This window comes from Eurosta solidaginis, chromosome 2, assembly GCF_040869045.1.
Source record: "Eurosta solidaginis isolate ZX-2024a chromosome 2, ASM4086904v1, whole genome shotgun sequence".
Taxonomy (NCBI): domain Eukaryota; kingdom Metazoa; phylum Arthropoda; class Insecta; order Diptera; family Tephritidae; genus Eurosta; species Eurosta solidaginis.
The window spans coordinates 132,957,466-132,975,418 of NC_090320.1; the positions used below are offsets into that span (position 1 = coordinate 132,957,466).

At 34.8% G+C, this 17,953-nt stretch overlaps 1 protein-coding gene and 1 long non-coding RNA gene across 16 annotated transcripts in view; one reads left to right on the forward strand and one right to left on the reverse strand.

The window, feature by feature from the left end:
• Nucleotides 1–17,953, forward strand: part of LOC137240233 (protein abrupt-like) — a 935,093-nt gene that overhangs the window by 282,560 nt on the left and 634,580 nt on the right. The gene's annotated exons all lie outside the window — the stretch shown is intronic.
• LOC137240238 (uncharacterized) lies at nucleotides 4,368–6,119 on the reverse strand. The gene is made up of 4 exons (XR_010949644.1): nucleotides 5,456–6,119; nucleotides 5,166–5,395; nucleotides 4,767–5,109; nucleotides 4,368–4,713 (listed from the first exon to the last, which is right to left on the reverse strand). It is a non-coding gene; the product is annotated as an uncharacterized lncRNA (long non-coding RNA).

The following is a 17,953-nucleotide window of genomic DNA, read 5'->3' on the forward strand; positions in this document are numbered from 1 at the left end:
TAACTGATTATCGAAAGTCGATATGAGTGTAGGCACAATATCAGAGCACAGTGCTGTGTTACTTATCTCTAACGCCACGTTTGACGCCATTTAGAAGAGTAAATCATGGCAACATTTATCATCTTTCATACTCCAATTTTTCAAAGTCATATCATCTGATCAAGAGGATAGTAAGTGCCCCTGTGGACACCATTTTTATACTCAGTTGAGCAGAGCTCACAGAGTATATTAAGTTTGATTGGATAACGGTTGGTTGTACATATATAAAGGAATCGAGATAGATATAGACTTCCATATATCAAAATAATCAGGATCGAAAAAAAATTTGATTGAGCCATGTCCATCCGTCCGTTAACACGATAACTTGAGTAAATTTTGAGGTTTCTTGATGCAATTTGGTATGTAGGTTCCTGAGCACTCATCTCAGATCGCTATTTAAAATGAACGATATCGGACTATAACCACGCCCACTTTTTCGATATCGAAAATTTCGAAAAACCGAAAAATTGCGATAATTCATTACAAAAGACAGATAAAGCGACGAAACTTGGTAGATCAGTTGAACTTATGACGCAGAATAGAAAATTAGTAAAACTTTGGACAATGGGCGTGGCACCGCCCACTTTTAAAAGAAGGTAATTTAAACGTTTTGCAAGCTTTAATTTGGCAGTCGTTGAAGATATCATGATGAAATTTGGCAGGAACTTTACTACGTTTACTATATGTACGCTTAATACAAATTTTTTTAAAGTAAAATTTTAACAAAAAATTTAATATCTTTACAGTATATAAGTAAATTATGTCAACATTCAACTCCAGTAAATAATATAGTGCAACAAAATACAAAAATAATAGAAAATTTCAAAATGGGCGTGGCTCCGCCCCTTTTCATTTAATTTGTCTAGGATACTTTTAACGCCATAAGTCGAACAAAAATTAATCAATCCTTTTGAAATTTGGTAGGGGCATAGATTTTATGACGTTAACTCTTTTCTGTGAAAATGGGCGAAATCGGTTGATGCCGCGCCCAGTTTTTATACACAGTCGACCGTCTGTCCTTCCGCATGGCCGTTAACACGATAACTTCAGCAAAAATCGACATATCTTTAATGAACTTAGTTCACGTGCTTACTTGAACTCACTTTAACTTGGTATGAAAAATGAACGAAATCCGACTATGACCAAGCCCACTTTTTCAATATCGAAAATTACGAAAAATTAAAAAAATGCCATAATTCTATACCAAATACGAAAAAAGCGATGAAACATGGTAAGGTAATTGGATTGTTTTTTTTGAAGCGAAATATAACTTTAGAAAAAACTTTATAAAATGGTTGTGACACCTACCATATTAAGTAGAAGAAAATGAAAAAGTTCTGCAGGGCGAAATAAAAAACCCTTAAAATCTTGGCAGGTATTACATATATAAATAAATTAGCGGTATCCAACAGATGATGTTCTGGGTCACCCTGGTCTACATTTTGGTCGATATCTGGAAAACGCCTTCACATATACAACTACCACCACTCCCTTTTAAAACTCTCATTAATACCTTTAATTTGATACCCATATCGTACAAACTCATTCTAGAGTCACCCCTGGTCCACCTTTATGGCGATATCTCGAAAAGGCGTCCACCTATAGAACTAAGGCCCACTACCTTTTAAAATACTCATTAACTCCTTTCGTTTGATACCCATATTGCACAAACGAATTCTAGAGTCACCCCTGGCCCACCTTTATGGCGATATCTCGAAACGGCGTCCACCTATGGAACTAAGGATTACTCCCTTTTAAAATACTCATTAATACCTTTCCTTTGATACCCATATTGTACAACCAATTTCTAGAGTCACCCCTGGTCCACCTTTATGGCGATATTTCGAAAATGCGACCACCTATACAACAACCACCATTCCCTTTTAAAACCCTCATTAATACCTTTAATTTGATACCCATATCGTACAAACACATTCTAGAGTCACCCCTGGTCCACCTTTATGGCGATATTTCGAAACGGCGTCCACCTATAGAACTAAGGCCCACTCCCTTTTAAAATACTCATTAACACCTTTCATTTGATACCCATATCGTACAAACATATTCTAAAGTCACCCGTGGTCCACCTTTATGGCGATATTTCGAAAATGCGACCACCTATACAACAACCACCACTCCCTTTTAAAATCCTCATTAATACCTTTAATTTGATACCCATATCGTACAAACACATTCTAGAGTCACCCCTGGTCCACCTTTATGCCGATATTGCGAAACGGCGTCCACCTATAGAACTAAGGCCCACTCCCTTTTAAAATACTCATTAACACCTTTCATTTGATACCCATATCGTACAAACATATTCTAAAGTCACCCCTGTATGGCGATATCTCGAAAATGCGAACACCTCTAGAACGAAGGCCCACTCCATTTTAAAAATACTCATTAACACCTTTCATTTGATACCCATATCGTACTAACAAAGTCTAGAGTCACCCCTGGTCCACCTTTATTGCGATACCTCGAAAAGGCGTCCACCTATAGAACTAAAGCCCACTCCCCTTTAAAATACTAATTAACTCCTTTCGTTTGATACCTATATTGCACAAACGATTTCTAGAGTCACCCCTGGCCCACCTTTATGGCGATATCTCGAAACGGCGTCCACCTATGGAACTAAGGATTACTCCCTTTTAAAAAACTCATTAACACCTTTCTTTTGATACCCATATTGTACAAACAAATTCTAGAGTCACCCCTGGTCCAGCTTTATGGCGATATTTCGAAAATGCGACCACCTATACAACAACCACCACTCCCTTTTAAAACCCTCATCAATACCTTTAATTTGATACCCATATCGTACAAACACATTCTTGGGTCACCCCTGGTCCACCTTTATGGCGATATCTCGAAACGGCGTCCACCTATGGAGCTAAGGATTACTCCCTTTTAAAATACTCATTAACACCTTTCATTTGATACCCATATCGTACAAACGCATTCTAGAGTCACCCCTGGTCCACCTTTATGGCGATATCTCGAAAAGGCGACCACCTATACAGCAACCACCACTCCCTTTTAAACCCTCATTAATACCTTTAATTTGATACCCATATCGTACAAACACATTCTAGAGTCAACCCTGGTCCACCTTTATGGCGATATTTCGAAACGGCATCCACCTATAGAACTAAGGCCCACTCCATTTTAAAATACTCATTAACACCATTCGTTTGATGCCCATATTGTACAAACAAATTCTAGGGTCACCCCTGTTTCACCTTTGTGGCGATATCTCGAAACGGCGTCCACCTATGGAACTAAGGATTACTCCCTTTTAAAATACTCATTAACACCTTTAATTTGATACCCATATCGTACAAACGCATTCTAGAGTCAACCCTGATCCACCTTTATGGCTATATCCCTAAATGGCGTCCACCTATAGAACTATGGCCCACTCCCTCATAAAATACTCTTTAAAGCTTTTCATTTGATACACATGTCATACAAACACATTCCAAGGTTTCCGTCGGTTCATTTTCCTACATGGTTATTTTCCCTTATGTTGTCACCATAGCTCTCAACTGAGTATGTAATGTTCGGTTACACCCGAATTTAACCTTCCTTACTTGTTTTGTGACAAAATAAAATAAAAATTATGAGAGCGCAGTGAGAATTTTATAATCTTTTTAAATGTCGTTATCCTCTCACCGGTTTTATCTTGTAATATTTGTATCATGTGTATAAATATGTTTTGAGTAAAGTGTCATTGGAAAGCAATACAATCAACACACAAGCACAATGGACTATGTATGTATGTGCACTTACGATCTGAGTGTCATTCTCTGTGATATAGAGCGTGTTACTGTGTTATGAGCATTTACCAGTTTGAGCTGCATTGCACAGTCAGCTTCGTGGCATCGAGTGTGCCACTGTGTTATAAATTAATCGATAAGTGTGCGTGTGCGTGCCGCACATTACTGAGTGTTAACACAATAACACAGCACAGTGCTGTGTTACTCAGCCTTAGCTGTTTATGATAGGTACACCGCCAAGTCATGTAAAACGTTCGACGGCTACGTATTTTAAAAATGTTGAAACATTCACCACCAACTTAACGTTCTTCAAAGTAATCATATTTACCCAAAACACTTGAGTTAATATCATTAGCTGTATTCATAACAGCACCACCACAAGCTTTCACATATCACAATCTGCAAAATACTTTGTAGCAACATTAACAATTGGTAGTACATATAACACAACATTGGCGCCTTACTTAGCTAATTTAGTGTACAGAATACGCCATTCAGCATCAACAATTTTCTGATACTCTTGAACATTATCAACACGTACTTCAGCATTATCACGTTCAGCCTTGATTTCGAATTTTATATTTAATAATGCGATTTTATATTTTTTGTATGACGTTGAGTCCATCAAAGGAAAGTACAGCGTCCACAACCATTTTAGAAAATAAATCTTTTTGTTGATGTATAAGTTTGGGGGACATAGCTGTGGCAGCGCATTTTTTCAATAATGCACGTTGTTGTTCTTTTGATTGGCGCTTCGACATGAACAGCCATGTCGTATTTTGGTCATGCATAATTGTAGTGCTTTACGTATAGCTTTAATGACATATAATGGCTTAACTTGTTTTAAGATTTCACCTGCTTAAATTATTACTGAAGTGGTGCCATCGCCGACCTGATAAGAGAAAGGTTTTTATTCCACACATTCTAATATAACAAAAAACTTACCTCAGCATCTTGATCTTTGGCGATGTCGACTAGAGTTTTACGGCTTGATGCACAATAACCAATAGTTTCATAATGGTTGCACCATCATTTGAAATTGTGGCCTTACCAATGGAATCAACAATATGCTTGTCCATACTGCGTTGACCCAATGTAGTGCATACAGCGTCTACAATTGATTGCGAGGCATTGATGTTGGATAAGAGTTGAGGTTAACCTTGACAGATATCGGCACCCAAACATTTTTTACACAAAAACTCATATGTATCCAATACAAGTTCAGGACGTTCATATTTATCGACACGCTGTCCGGTGTAGCCCTAATGTTGAAAATATTCAGTTGGAACTGTTGAGAAAAAATATGGATCAATGAACACAAGTAAAAGTGAACGATTTTTTTACCATCTGTTGTTACTTTACACATAAGACATTGGAAACGACGACCAGAATCTACAAATTGCAAATAAACCTTGCAAATATGTCATCTAATTGGACCCAATTCACAAAAATTTACAATGGGTGGCTCATATTCACCCTCAACAGTGCGTGCCATTGGTGAGATGGTAATTGTAATGGACAAAGCTGTTGTTTTTAATAAATCAGCTGTTGCAGGTATGTAATACAAAGAGTACCTGCAAACGAGAAATATTAATGTAATTGCCAAACAAAACATTAATTTCAAATATCAAAACCTAACGTAACGTGGCGAGGAGTTATCCTGATCTTGTACCACATATTTTGTAGTTGTTGTTGTTGTGGCGATAAGGTTGCTCCCCGAAGGCTTTGGGGAGTGTTATCGATGTGATGGTCCTTTGATGGATACAGATACGGTACGCTCCGGTAACACAGCACCATTAAGGTGCTAGCCCGACCATCTCGCGAACGATTTATGTGGCCACATTAAACCTTCAGGTCATTCCCTCCCTTCCCACCCCCAAGTTCCATGAGGAGCTTGGGGTCGCCAGAGCCTCGTCTGTTAGTGAAACAGGATTCGCCGCGGATAGGTGAGGTTGACAATTGGGTTTGGAGAAGCTATATATTGCGCTGGCAACCTGAAGGGTTGCGCTACACAGCCCCTTGAATCTGGTATTTTAGTCGCCTCTTACGACAGGCATACCTACCGCGGGTATATTCTGATCCCCTGACCCGCTGGGGGTATATTTTGTGGTCACCAATGGTGGTAATAAACCCTGTTCATTAGTAATAAAAGCACCACCAGCGCTATTTTGATTTTCAATGATAGCGCTTATCGGATTTGGCATCTGATCGTGATCTAAACGGCGTTGGGCTTGATCATATTGTTGCGGCTGTTGATATATACCAGTACCAGGTGCAGGTGGTTGCTAAAGAAAATAATACAAAAATAATCATCAGTAATATTTGAATTGTATTAGTTGTATTAGCATACATTATACGGTTGCTGCTGTGGTATATACCTTGGCATAAGATTCCTTCCCACTGTCATGTATAACATTATTATCCGGCCAAGTTATTTTGATGTCAATGTCCAGGAAACCACCTGCAATAATTTCAAATGTTACAACGAATTTGTGCCACCTTCCACCTTCTCGAAAAAGCATTCATTGTGCGCGTGAACGGTGTCTATGAAGGCTTCGCTTACACGCGACAAATGTAGAAGCACTAGCGCACATAGGCTGCTCAAACAATTGCAATTCATTATAGTTTTATACAATATACATGAATTCAAATTGCCACAAATGTATCAAAATCGAGGGGCCACGTATGGAAGCACATCCACAGTATTTGGAAGCAATTTGTAGGCAAAATTAAAAATGGAGCACGTCACAAATTTGGGAGGAAAGCTCGACATAGATCTCTTATATTTTTGTATTTTAACACAAAATGATGTTGGTGAGAAAGAATTATATGATCCTTACCGGAATATTTGATTTTTAAGTGGTCCCTCCGCAGAATTTTCTGATTTTATAAATTTTTCCACCGCTGACGTTACGCGCAGATGAAATCACAATTTGGAATTAGCACTTGGACGAAATAAAATGGCGCGCAACTCCCGCTGACAATTTTCAAATTTTACCATCCGTATGCATATAATGTAAGAAAAAGAGTGAGATAATAAATATAAAATAAATATTTCATCATGCTATTTCATTTTCTGAACTCTATGCTCCGAATTCTCACATGTACATTGGGTGTGTTTATGGCTGTCAAAAATCTCAAGTGAATGTGTGCGTTTTTGGCCACACGATTTTTGCAGGGTAAATTATACTTATGCTAAAACATTTAATTTCAGGTTGGTATTATTTACGTGAATCATGGTGGCTGGAGTTTGCTGCTTGTCCTTTCGATGAATGCAAAAGAAGTGGAAGAGCCACCGCTTTCAAGAGTTTGGCTTTCCATTCTTGTAGTTAACTTTTTGAAAAAAGTAGTCAAACAGTTGATGTTAACATAATGTAAACATCTCGCATACTAGGGCTACTGAAAATATTTATGTTTTGGACCGTGGGAATAAACAGATATTAAGACAATTGTAATGCCACCATGCTTCCTTGAAACACAAATTTAAGAATATAATCGTAATAAATAGTGCAATAACTTAACAGAATATTATATATGTACGTTATAAAATGATACTGATATTTCACCTCAGTAGTGATATGTTATAGTAAAGTCCGACAGTTAATTTTTTTTTAAATGGGTGTGGCTCGACTCCTTTTTATTATTTTGTTTTGATTAAGTCGGTTGAATGTTTGCCCGCATTTTCAATACAAATCTTGCAATCGATTTTTAAGTAACTTCTCATTGAGCTACGAACGTGAAACTTTACAGATAGATTAAGACACTGAGACAATGCAACAAAAGGGAAAAATTCCGTATGTGGCGCACGGGTCGAAACAATTAGAAAAAAATTTGGAAATTTGGAGTTTTGAGATATATTTTTAAGCAACTTTTCATTGAGCTACAAGCGTGAAACTTCACGTGTAGGTTACGACAAAGAGACAATACAACAAAAAGGAAAAAATATGTTAGGTGGCGCACGGATCGAAATAATTAGAGAAAAATTTGGAAATCTGGCATTTTTTAGATGGGGTTTTAAATAATTTCTCATTGAGCTACTGTAACAGCAGCCTTATGATCTCACCCTGTTTCCCACTTGGTGCAACCCTGTTGTCTATTGTGAATAGACAAGAGGTGTTGAAACAAGTTGGAAACGGGGAGGCCGGCAAAAGAAGAAAAGGCGGCCATCATGAAAAAGAAGATAATTTTCGGCAGCAACGAGCGTAGACATCTTTGGGAGTGCAACCACCGATTTTAATAAAAGAAAATTGTACTTTTTATTCAAAATAACTAAAGTGTTTTTAATTCCCTTTGATTCGGGTCGATAAGTGATTAGAAATCTGTAAAACAACCATTACGGGAATTGTGAAAAAGAGGGCACATATATGGAGGCGGCGCCCTCCACGTCGATATCTGGCTGCTATCAATTTGCCGGCTTGGGGTAACAAAGGAGTTCACATGGCGACCGTGACCAAGGTAGGTGGTGGTGTGGGAACATTTTTGCTCGAAGATATGAAAAGTGGTAGTGCGTGAAAAAGAAAAATTCTAATAAAATTAAACTAAAAAAAAAAATGTAACTACAGCAGAGATAATACAATAATCGCTTAAATAATAGAAATATCTAAAAACTACAACTAAATATATAGGAAACAACCCTAACCTAAATACTTGGAGAAAAGAAAATTGTTTAATAAAAGAAACTAAAACTAAGACTAAACTAAACAGAAATAATACAACAATAATATTTTAAATAATAAAGGTATTCTAAAAACTACAAAATAAATACATCGGAAATAACACAGAATTAAATACTGGGAGAAAAGAAAATTTATAATAAAAGAATCTAATACGACGATTAATTTGAACAGAGATAACACAAAATCTATGAAATAATAGAAAAATATAAGGGAAATCAGAGATGATCTAAAGTCGAAAAATAGAGACTTGTACGGAATTGCATAACGGCATAAAAACCCACGCCACTATATAACGGCAGAGTATTCGCCATTTTTAATCCACCACCAACACCAGCGAACGTCAGCAGCACCACCACCAGCGAACACCATCAGCAGCAGCAACACCAGCAGCGACAAACGGTAGCAGCGCTAAAACCAGCATCGACGCAGGTAACAGATGAAGCGGCAAACACATAAGTATATATTTATGTATTCACTACTTTTCCGTACGCGGTGCAACACTTTAAACATTATATAAACTTGAATTTGAATCTAACTTTGAATTTTTTTCGCGTCAAACAACTAATAATAAAATTTACAAACAAAAAAATTTTTTTGACACAAAAATTGAAATTGGCGATACACAAGTAATGCAAATCTATATTTGGTAGAAATTTTTATAAGGTGTGTACGTATCTGCATATAAATCGTGGCTAAAAGAGAATATACTTAGAGCATTTTAAAATGACGTATGCATATACATTGACACGCTTTGTGAAAATTTAATTACTTTCCAACACATTAAATACTTTTAAAAGAAATTAAAAATTTACTACATTAAAAACTATTAAATTCGTAATATATCCTATACTTTGAAAATACAAAAAAAAAAACAACAGAAAAAAAGATAAAACAAAATAAAATTTAATACAAAAATTTTTTTTAATACAATAAAAAGAAACATTTTGCTGTGAAACGGTGCGGCCGACACATTAAATAATGAAAATGCAATACATTTTTTCATTTACTGAACATTTTGCTGTGAAACGGTGCGGCCGTCACGTTAAACAATGAATATATTTTTGATGAAAACGGTCCGTCCGTAAAAATTCTAAAATAATTAATGCTTTTTAGTGCAACGGTGCGGCCGTTACGTAAAATTTAATGATTTTTTTTTGTGCAACGGTGCGGCCGACACGTTAAATAATATTGTAATAAATACTAAATTGCAATAAACATATCCCGTTTAAAATTACTATCGTCTTGCCCAAATTGAAAAAATAGATCGGTCTTCCATTTTAGGCCGTATATGGTAGCACACCCGATACAAAACGAAAATTTCCAAAGCCAAAACTTATACTATGTTCAAACAGATAAATAAATTAAGGAAATTTCGATTTGAATTCAGTGCTGTTCATACAACTCGATTTAGCTTACACAATAGTAATTTGATAGCTGGTTGGCTCATCTCTACAGCAAGAGCATACCTTTGTTCAGACTGTCAAAATGTGCGTGTTGGTATTAGGCGAATGAAATGGAATGAAAACATAAAACTTTGAAATTTTTGTGTGTTGTAAGAAAATGTGTTCAATGTTTTGGTTTCATTTTGAGTTTGCCATCTTCTTTTGGCAATTCCTACTTCAGTGAAATGAAAGACATAAAATCAGCTGATGAGATGAGCCAACCATATAGTTCAGCCATGCGTAAGTGACGTTTAATTATACTCAATAAACACACTTTACAATGTTGCATTTGCAGTTTGAAACAATTTACTACGCAATTTTTTTAAATTGGCAATTTATTATTACAATTTATTATATGACAAATTGCGTAACAAATTGCCCAAATAGTATAAATTGCCAATTTGGTGTGTGTTTGAACCTAGTATTAATTGACGGTTCATCTGGAATACAATTCAATCCACTTTCAAGCAATTCTAACTTCAAATAACCCTAACAAATTTATGCTAAAATTCAATACACAGTTCAAGTAGCGCAGTTTCAAATTAGATACTTGATATCTCTCTTCCATTCAAATTTGTCCATATTCGTAACTCAAACAATTTAGGTTCTAAAACCATTCAAAATTTCTTTTTCATTCAAATCCGTTCACATTCATACCTCAAACTTGCAACTTTTTCACAATTCAATTTAGATTATAAAATCATTTCAACCTTCTTTTTCATTCAAAATCCTTAATATCCAAGCATACAAAGCTTCAAGTGTAAGAGTCTTCCTTCTGCTAATGTCAAATTTCGAAACAAAATTCAAAGAATTGAGAGAAAATTTCTTTAAAATTAAAAAACGCGTTTTGCATACAAGTCGTTCCTTACCGACAAGGCAAGAGAAGTTAGATGAATATAAAAATTCTTTAATTGAGGCATATAATAACATTTTAGTAGAGGTAAATGGTCATTTTGAAAACCGTCCTAGGCCAATTGCTGTGAATAAAAGTTTATCACGTTGTAAGGATGAATTAATTAAATGTTTTACAAAACTCAACTGCACAGTTAAAGTACCAACCAATTACAGCGACTTAGTCCAAGAGAACACTTTTATATCAGATAATGATCGGAAAGAAAAGGAATCCTTCGTCGCATACAAAATCGAATCTGAGGAAGAAGAAGAACTCTCTGACTCACCAAAGCCGGAAACACTCGAAAGTCGTATCGGTGAACAAAGTTGTTCTTTACCGCATACTGAAAATATTTCATTGCAAGAAAACTTCTGTGGTTTCGATAACCCAGTCGTTACATCAAACTATTCTTTAGGGCTATTAAGAACTTTCTCAAATTCCAACCAATCTCGTACTAATTTTCTTGAACCAACAGTAATGGCTGCACCAGAGCAAAAGAGACAGTTTATTGGGTAGTGTGCGCCCTTATTTAGGGAAAGCTATAACGGTGACCCCTTAACGCTAGACTCCTTCATAGATAAAATTGAAGAAGTAGAAGGCTGTATAGATATAGATCTTATGTCAACTTTCATTTCATTGGTTAAATCGAAGCTCGAAGGGAAAGCAAGAGAAGCAATTCCGACAAATATAACATCTATTCAAGAAATTAAAGATGCGCTTAAAAGTCGAATAAAGCCAGACAATTCAAAAGTCGTTGCAGGGAAAATAGCTTCACTAAAAGTTACAAACAATAATTTAACCGAGTTTGCTAAATGAGTAGAGGAATTATCTGATGCTTTAGAGAGGTCTCTAATTATCGAGGGCATATCAAAAGCCAAAGCGCACGAGATGGCAGTCGAAGAGTCAGTAAACGTTTGTAGGCTAAATACGCGCTCAGACTTAAGGGCCGTTCCATTGGTTTATCGAGCTCTGGCTCTGGCTCAAATCTCATTGGAACGATCTGGATCAACTTTATGAGAACTGGCAGCACTAATATGAAACATCTGTTTTGTTGAAAATAAGAAGAAACGTACACAAAATTTTAAGATACTGATAGAATTATTAACATTTAAATAGTTTCGCACGTAAGCAAACTATTTATTTTCCTTACATCATCTTCAAGTTGTTTACTCTTTCAGTGTTTTTGCTTTTAAATATGGCGAATTCTTTTATGTATACACAAATGTACACATATTTAGTTCAGTGCTACAATGGCTCAACTATATGGTTGGCTCATCTCACCAGCTGATTTTATTTTTTTCATTTCACTGTAGTAGAGAATGTCAGAAGGAGATGGCAAACTTAAAATGAAACCAACGAATTTACAACATTTTCTTACTACATACAAATGCTGCTAAGTTTTATGATTTCATTCCATTCCATTCGTCTAACAGCAACACTCTGATTTTGGCAATGTGAACAAATGTATGTTGTTGCTGTAGAGATGAACCAACCATATAGTTGAACCATGAGTGCTACCAACTCAAAAGTGGTTAGCTGTCAAAAAATCTACTACAGAAAACGAAACGAACAGAACTGCTATACGGATCAGAAATTGAACCAGATAAATATCAGGATCACAACGTTGTTGTTGCATTTGCATGTTAAATTTCTATCCGTATCTCGCTCAAGTCTCAATGGAACGTAACTTTAGTCAAATCAATTCTCGCATCAACCTCTTTTAGTGACGCAAAACACGTCGTAGCAAAAATGATAGTCGAACAAAACAATCAGGCTACAGAAAGACAGGTATTAGCTTTTCGATTAAGGTTTAACAATCAAACCAACTTTCGCAATAACAATAGAGGCAATAACTATTACAACAACAATAATAGATACAACAACAATAGTAATTTCAACAGTTATTTTATACAAAAAAATAAAAAAACACACACCTTAATGTCACTTAAATAATAACTTTTATTTTGTAGCTTAAATTACAAAAACAATACAAATTGTTTCGACACTCGCGTGGTGCCTTCTTCAGTTGTTTGTGTCAACTAACCATTGTCCATCAGATGACAAATAAAGCCTAGCAATACTTAACAATAAAAAACAAATAATTTCCAATATTATAATATCATACAGTACAAAAAAGAGCAATAAGAAAATGCGCATTGGCAACGCAACAACAATAAAAAGTAAAACAGAAAATTTAATGCAAGGCTGAAAAAACACTAAAGTACAGTGGGCCACTATCACGATTAACTGCAACATTTTTATTAACATAGATGTGTAGTGATTCTAAAATATTTAATTTATTTATATTGGATTCTGATACAATTAATTTACAGTCCTCTTCACTTAATGCATGCTTGTTCAATAAAGCCTGCTCCGCGATTCCGCTCCTTGGATCAATATTTTTGATGTATTTGAGATGTTCATTCATCCTAATTCGTACAGTGCGACTCGATTGGCCTATATATTTCGCGCCGCATACCGTTCTATCGTCATTCATTTGTGAGCACGTCACGGAATAAACCCCCGGTTTATCCAAACTGTCACACTTGTCCTTCGTCGATTTAAGCAACGATTTCAATTTAGATTTATTTTTAGGCGCAACGTTTACGTTTACTTTATTAAACAATCTTTTAATATGTTTGAAATAATGCGTATCATAAGTTATGCTACAAAAAACTTGATTATCTTTTTTACCCACTATATCGAAAAACGAGCTGCATTCTCTTTTTTCTTAAATTATTCAAATAGTAGCATCTCATTCTGGGCAAATAAAGAAAAAGTCATTATGCCAATCCTACACGGAACAGAAAGAGATATGTGTATTATACCACCAAGATGCGAAGTTTTTCGAATTTTCGACTTAGGTCACTCAACAACTCCACTTTTCGTTGAATCTCAAGAAATACAAAAAGGCGTATTTACCGCAAGATGTATTACAAATTCCAATAATCCAATCATAAAATTAATCAATACCACAAGTGAGGTACAATTCTTACACAAAAATTCTATTAAAGCAGAAAGCTTATCTAATTATCACGTCTACGTAATCGACAAAACTAGTTCAGATGAGAAGCGAATTAACGAAATAACTTCGATTTTGAAAGATCAAATTCCAAAATATGCACCATCTGAACTTTTAGATCTATGCATACAATATGCTGACATATTCGCGCTTGACAACGATAAGATGACGTTAAATAATTTTTATGAGCAGAAATTGTGGTTAACTGACAACGAACCAGTATATGTAAAGAATTATCGTCTACCCTATTAGCAGCGGGAAGAAATTAACAGACAAGTTACAAAATTATTAGAAAATGATTTAATAGAAGAAAGCTATTCTAACTACAACAGTCCTCTTATCTTAGTTCCTAAAAAGAAAATAAATGGCAAAAAAGCATACCGAATGTGTGTTGACTTTCGCGCAGTTAACAAGAAGCTAATAGGAGACCTTTTTTCTGGATTTCTCCAAATACCATTACACGTAGATTCACGCGATATAACCTCATTTTCTACTGATCGCGGGGCGTATCGATGGAAAGTATTGCCATTTGGGTTGAACATTGCACCAAATTCGTTTTCTAGGATGTTGACCATCGCATTTTCAGGAATACCACCTAATTTAGCTTTTCTTTATGTAGATGACATTATAGTCATCGGCTGTAGCGAATCCCATCACATTAAAAATTTGTCTAAAGTATTCAATACTTGTAGATCATTGAACCTTAAACTCAATCCAAGTAAATGTAATTTTCTAAGACCAGAAGTAACATTCCTAGGAGACAAATGCTCAGCTGAAGGTCTGTCACCAGACGAATCTAAAATAGACGCAATTCGTAACTATACTAAGCCAACAGACAAGGACACTGTAAGACGGTTTGTATCTTTTACCAACTACTACAGACGCTTTATTCCAAACTTTGCATCTCTCGCAGCACCTCTGAATAGACTGAATAGAAAAAGAGTAGAATTTAACTGGGACGAATCATGCAATAAAGCCTTTGATGCACTAAGAGCATCCCTAATGTCACCAAAGATATTACAATACCCAGATTTTTCCAAACAGTTTACCATTACAGTAGACGCTTCTAAGACGGGATGTGGAGCAATACTCAGCCAAGAACATTAAGGCAGCGATTTACCCATATGTTATGCGTCAAAATCTTTTAATGAGGCAGAACAAAAGAAAGCCATCATTGAGTTAGAACTATTAGCCATTTATTTTGCCATTAAACAATTCAGACCCTACGTTTATGGGAAATCACTTTATTGTAAATCAGATCACAGGCCCTTAGTCTATTTATTCACTATGAAAGACCCATCTTCAAAACTTTCTAGAATTAGACTTGAGTTGGCAGAATATAATTTCACAATAGAGTACATAAAGGGAAAATCAAATGTAGGAGCTGATGCACTTTCCCGTATAACCATTGGCGAAATAAAAGAAGCAACCAAACATATATTTGCAGTTCAGACTAGGGCTATGAGTAAGAAAAAAGATAAATGTAGTTCTATCGGAAATATAGACTTATGTGAAAATATACAAACATTAAACGTGTATGATAAATTCACTCATAACTTTTCAAAAAAAATTCTTCGTATTAGATCAGAAATATTTCATGATAAAAACAATAAACAATTTTTAAGAATATGCGCGCATATAAAGCATAAAAGAACAATTTTACTTGATTTAGAATTTTCTAACGAAATAAAGAATTTCGATACTTTACTTTCGATGCTAGAAAAAGAAGCCGGAAAACTTAATATTAAGGAAATAGTATGGCCAAAAAACGATTTAATTTTCAAATACATTACAATTACAAATTTTAAAGAAAGAGGAAATAAGCTTTTACAATTTTTAAAAATTATTTTAAAGGATCCAATTGAAACAATCACTGATCAGAAACAAAAATCTAAATTATTAGCAATTTATCACAATGATCCCATCACTGGAGGTCACTGTGGAACAAAAAAATTATGCGCCAAATTACGAAACAAATTTTACTGGAAAAACATAACAAAAGACATAGCTAGTTATGTTAGGAAACGCGAAAAATGTCTTCTAAATAAAGTCAAAATAGGAAATAAAGAAGAAACTCGTTCTAACTCCTACTCCTAATAAACCTTTTGACATTGTCGTAATTGATACCATAGGCCCATTGCCAGAATCGAGATATGGTAATAAGTTCGCGCTTACCATAATCTGCGATCTGACAAAATACTTAGTTACAATCAATACCTGATAAAAGTGCAAAAACCATCGCGTCAGCACTATTCGAAGGCTTTATTTTAATATACGGGGCTATGAAATCCATTAAATCAGTTTTAGGCACTGAATTCAAAAATGAAATTTTTGCAAATTTAACGAGTTTATTAAATATTGATCACAACTTTTCTACCCCATATCACCACGAAACCGTAGGAACTGTCGAAAGAAACCATAGAGTTTTTAACGAGTATCTACGTGCGTACTTAGACGATTCCTTTGATGAATGGGATACATATTTGAGATATTTTACGTTTTGGCATAACACAACGCCAAATACGGTATTCGATAATAAACTTACTCCTTTTGAACTAATGTTTGGTAAAAAGGCCATTGTGCGATCTGAACTGAAGAACGAAAGAATTGAACCAATTTATAATATCGAAAATTATTCAAAAGAAGTAAAGTACCGAATGCAAAAATGCCACGCCTTGGCTAAAGAGTTAGTAGAAAAACACAAAATAAGGAATTAAGATGAATATGACAAAAATGCACAACCAATAGTAGTAAACATGGTTTTACTTCAAAAAGAACCACGGGAAAAACATAAAAACATATATCAGGGTCCATACCTAGTAACAAATATAGACGGTGTAAATGTAACCATTTTGGATAATGAAAACAAAAAATACAAACGGTGCATAAAAACCGCATAAGAGGAGTACCTAGATAAATACAATCTGATGTACCCAATTTCATTTTGAGATAGTCAAAAAAAAATTTTTTTTTACTATTTCATTACGCTAATAAAGCAAATTTAAACCAAAATTTATCATACTTTAAAACCATACTTAATTTAAGTAAAAGAAAATTTAAATAAAAATATGTCAAACGATGAAAACAATACGTAACGTAAGTAAAAGTAAAATAAACAAATAGAAAATGTATGTATAAGTTACTATACAAAACCGATATAAATGAAGTTTTGATGTACAAAGAAAACAAACAAAAAGTTATAAAAACTATTAATATTCATATATGTAAATATGTATGCTTAAAGCACAGATAAATGTAATTAATTAAATTAACTAAGCTAACTTACAGAAAAAAAGAGAATAATAAATAAACTATTATTATTCATATATGTAAATATGTAGGCTTACAATAAATGAAAAACTAAGCATAACACATATAAGTACAAATAAATGTAATCAATTAAATTAACTAGATTACCTAGCTATATCTGCCGCAAAGGTTCTAATTTTAAATGTAATTAGTTATATTAACTAAGTTGACTTAACTATATCTGCCACAAAAGTCCAATTTTTTTTCTCAATTCATTCAATTTGCTATTCGGAAGGCATTTGAAACCCATACCACCAAAAAAGTTGAAGCCGACAAACTTGATCAACTTGTCGACTTTAACCTTTTTTTCGAAAAGGGGGATGGTGTAACAGCAGCCTTATGATCTCACCCTGTTTCCCACTTGGTGCAACCCTGTTGTCTATTGTGAATAGACAAGAGGTGTTGAAACAAGTTGGAAACGGGGAGGTCGGCAAAAGAAGAAAAGGCGGCCATCATGAAAAAAAGATAATTTTCGGCAGCAACTGTACCGTGGGTACATAGTCGCTATAGATTTATGCCATTCCCATAAATGTGTATATACTTAACTTTTTTCTTTCATTAATCTTCGGCAATTTTAGCTTGCTAAAACTTTTTCCATAAGTAGATATTATCCACGCAATCATGTCAGTATATATATATGTATGTACAACCAAAAACACCTTCATACCAATTAACTTCATATTTTGATATTTAAAGTCCAGGAGTTTGGTCGTTTTTTTTACTAGTTTTAAAAAACATAAATCGGGATTAGTGAGCATCTATAGTTAGGAATCTAAGGGCTTATTAAACAC